Source organism: Salvelinus namaycush, chromosome 20 (assembly GCF_016432855.1).
Source record: "Salvelinus namaycush isolate Seneca chromosome 20, SaNama_1.0, whole genome shotgun sequence".
Classification (NCBI taxonomy): Eukaryota; Metazoa; Chordata; class Actinopteri; order Salmoniformes; family Salmonidae; genus Salvelinus; species Salvelinus namaycush.
Genome location: NC_052326.1, coordinates 6,283,100 through 6,287,850, shown reverse-complemented (window position 1 = coordinate 6,287,850; position 4,751 = coordinate 6,283,100).

Sequence of the window (4,751 nt, the reverse complement as noted above, 5' to 3'; positions counted from 1 at the left end):
CTGTACATTATGCCCTGAATCATTATGCCCTGAAATGGCGACGAATATGAAGCGAGGGCCCGCCAACGAGAGCATACAGGTCGCAGTGGTGGGTAGTATATGGGGCTTTGGTGACAAAACGGATGGCACTGGGATAGACTGCATCCAATTCGCTGAGTAGTGTTGGAGGCTATTTTGTAAATGACATCGCCAAAGTCAAGGATCGGCAGGATAGTCAGTTTTATGAGGGTGCTTGGCAGCATGAGTGAAGGATGCTTTGCTGCGAAATAGGAAGCTGATTCAAGATTTCATTTGGGATTCGAGATGCTTAATGTGAGTCTGGAAGGAGAGTTTACAGTCTAACCAGACACCTAGGTGTCCTGAATGTTGATTGGCTGACAGCCGTGGTATATCAAACCGTATACCACACGTATGACAAAACATTTATTTTTACAGCTCTAATTATGTTGGCAACCAGTTTATAATAGCAGTAAGGCACCTCAGGGGTTTGTGGTATATGACCAATATACCATGACTAAGGCCTGTATCCAGGCACTCCACGTTGCGTCGCGCATAAGAACAGCCCTTAGCCATATACCTCACCCCCTTGAGCCTTATTGCTTAAATAACCAACATACAAAAAAACATATTTGGAAAAAGGTATTCATTAGCATCTTATCGCATAGATACATTTTTATCATGTAATTCTCAACATATCCCTAAAAACAGCAAGTTAAAATGTTTCTCTTTGTTTACACTCTGTGTGAACGTTTGTTGGTCTTGTCGCCATGACGACAGGCTAGCTTGGCTGGAGCTAACTTTAGCCAACGTTAGCTTCTATGCTTTTATAAATTAACGTCAAAACGTCATAAAAAATAACAATTATATCATTACACTGCTTAACTTGGTGTTTTATATCCTATTCTTTATAACTCGCTCACCATGATGATAACGTTTAAAATAATTTGTTTAACTTTTCAGTTGGCTCTCATGCAACTGGCTCACAGGCTAGTGCGAGAGCCACTGTGGAGGGAGCGTGCGTGAAAAATCTAATCAAATCAAACATTATTTGTCACATGCGCCGAATACAACAAGTGTAGACCTTACCGTGAAATGCTTACTTACAAGCCTTTGACCAACAGTGCAGTTCAAGAAGAGTTAAAAAAAGATTTACCAAATCAACTAAAGTAGAAAAAAAATAAAAATAATTAAATAAAATAACAACAGCGAGACTATACACAGGGGGGTACTGATACTGAGTCAGTGTGCAGGGGTACCTTTACTTGAGGTAATTTGTACATGTAGGTAAGGGTGAAGTGACTATGCATAGATAATAAACAGCGAGTAGCAGCAGTGTACAAAATAAATGGAGGGGTGGGGCGGGGGGTTGGTCAATGTAAATAGTCTGGTGGCCATTTGATTAATTGTTCAGCAGTGTTATGGCTTGGGGGTAGAAGCTGTTAAGGAGCCTTTTGGTCCTAGACTTGGCGCTCCGGTACCGCTTGTGGTGCGGTAGCAGAGAAAACAGTCTTTGACTTGGGTGACTTGAGTCTCTGACAATTTTATGGGCTTTCCTATGACACCGCCTATTATATAGGTCCTTGATGGCAGGAAGCTTGGCCCCAATGATGTACTGGGCCGTAAGCACTACCCTCTGTAGTGCCTTACGGTCAGATGCCGAGAAGTTGCCATACCAGGCGGTGATGCAACCGGTCAGGATGCTCTCGATGGTGCAACTGTAGCAACCACTAGAGCGAGCAGCTCCCTCTGTGGGTGGAAACAAGCAACACAGGGAACATGAGCAAAAACTGTACTATTAATACAGAAAGTATTACTATTTCTGTATTAACAGAAACAATTTCCCCTTTTCTTTATGTTACAGACAAACTAGGACCAACAATAGTAGCCTGCCTCTGACTTTATCAGAAACATGTCCATACTGTTATATATATTAATCAATATAAAACCAACTGACCTCTTTTGACTTGGGGGGTTTATTTATTTAATGCATTATACTAGCATTGTACTATGGTAACGCACAATTAATAAAGATGGTACCATAATGATAATTTTTGGTAACATTTATCATAATTGTGCGTTACCATGGTAGAATGTCTAATGCAGGTTAAAACCATGGTATTTCCATGATCCACAACTATACCATGGTATAAATGAGGCAATACCATGGTAATATTTAGGTGCATGGGAGTACCATCATACTTCAAGGCTAAAACCATGGTACATTTCCATGATTCATATCTATACCATAGTGTAAATGATGCAATAGCATGGTAATATTTAGGTACAATGGCAGTACCATCATACTTCAAGGCTAAAACCATGGTACATTTCCATGATTCAGACTATACCATGGTATAAATTAAAATATCATAGTAGTATCACGGTATGAATGAAAGTACCATAGTATTACCATGGTACATTTTTGTAAGGGAAGGCATGTACTGCAGAATGAGTATCTGGTTACCGTAGAGATGGCCTGATTCACTGACTAAACCTCTCATAAAAAGAGATTGCATTTATTTTGTGAGAGCAAAATAAAACTTCTACAATCAAGACAGCATAACCAAATTGATTCAGAAGTTAATAAACCACGTTTCTTGTAATAACTTTTTTTCTCAACTTGTTTTAGCTAGCTTTGTTGCCATTGATTGTGCATCTTCCATTGTTTAGCTAAGTAGCTGAATGAAGCAGTTCAGGGTTAGGGGACCCCATGGGCACCCTTAACTTTTTCAATTCATTTCAAAAGGGGGGATTCACCTTAAAATGTTTTGTGCAACTGACTTAAAGTTAAAAAGTATTATTTTTATGCAACCTGTTTTGTGCCCACATTTTTAGCATGTTATTTTGGCATTACTACATGTCACATGTCAGTTTGGAAACAATGTAAATAATATGCACTGCTCAAAAAAATAAAGGGAACACTTAAACAACACAATGTAACTCCAAGTCAATCACACTTCTGTGAAATCAAACTGTCCACTTAGGAAGCAACACTGATTGACAATAAATTTCACATGCTGTTGTGCAAATGGAATAGACAAAAGGTGGAAATTATAGGCAATTAGCAAGACACCCCCAATAAAGGAGTGATTCTGCAGGTGGTGACCACAGACCACTTCTCAGTTCCTATGCTTCCTGGCTGATGTTTTGGTCACTTTTGAATGCTGGCGGTGCTCTCACTCTAGTGGTAGCATGAGACGAAGTCTACAACCCACACAAGTGGCTCAGGTAGTGCAGCTCATCCAGGATGGCACATCAATGCGAGCTGTGGCAAGAAGGTTTGCTGTGTCTGTCAGCGTACCGTCCAGAGCATGGAGGCGCTACCAGGAGACAGGCCAGTACATCAGGAGACGTGGAGGAGGCCGTAGGAGGGCAACAACCCAGCAGCAGGACCACTACCCCCACCTTTGAGCAGGAGGAGCACTGCCAGAGCCCTGCAAAAATGACCTCCAGCAGGCCATAAATGTCCCAGTTTTTTTGAAAGCACCATAAATCCAGAGAATGCAAGACTTTGATGACAGAATTTGCCCACGAAGGACCGCCGAGCCACCTTCCTGTTAAAGTGAGCACAGCACAACAAGTTGAGTCCAAAAATGTTTTGTATGCTGCTGCATAAATTATGTAATATGCCAGGGAGATATGTATACTGTAGCTAAGAAAGTAATACTAAGTGTATGTTGTGTAGTAAGATGTTAGTAGCCCATGTGCCTCACCCTAATAATTTGGTCTATTTACCCCTCTTAATTTTGTCTACTGTTCTGACTTGGTGGTGCACATGTAGCCTATAACCTGTTTTAGAGAAATGTAATCATCACATATTGTTAGAGCTCTCATTGTCTGCTTATATGCCCTCTTTATTTATCCTATGGTTCTGACTTGGTGTACAGGGAGAACACTGTAAGAACGACCCATGTTCTGAATTCTGTCGCTGTACATTTCAAAAGTGCTAAACAAATAGTTGTATTGACTACGTCCATCCTAGCTCGCCCATTAATGTCTTAATCGAAATTACAGATAGCCTCTTATCCGCTTGTCATCCTTATGCCATAGTTTGTACATCTCAATTGTCATTAGAAACCACATTTGTTTAAGCAAGTCAGCCATATCAGCTATGCTTTTTTTAAAGGTAGTAAATGAGGCTGGATGAACTGTTTCGCTGCCAGACAAGATTCCGCTGATAGCAAGGTGTAGCAGTGGTAAGATGTTGGGACAGCTTTATGTAGGCCCTAACAGTTTGTGGGCACCGTTTGTCGTTATAGTGCAATTCATGTATTGTTTAGTGTTGTGGCTTTGCTGGCATGCATCCCACTTAATATTTGTTGTTGTTGCCACACCAAGATTTGCAAGCTAAAATCGCTATTGCAACCGGGCCATGGTCTATAAGCTTTTGCTTCAAATCAAATCCAATTGTATTTGTCACATACGCCAAATACAACAGGTGTAGTAGACCTTACAGTGAAATTGCTTACATACAAGTCCATAACAAACAATGCATTTAAAAAAAAATAAAAGTGTTGAGTAAAAAAAATAGATAAGTAAAACATTTAAAATAAAAGTAACAAATCAGTAATCCATTTGTAATGCAGATGTGTACTGGCAGATCACTGATCTTTTTTCTGAAAGAGGAATACTGTGTAAAGGGATCATTAACATAGGCAACAACAAAAAACTAGGAACATGTGAAACATTTGACTCTTTCATTCTCATTACGTCATTGACCCACGCCCTGGTGACGTGCTGACATCACGAGG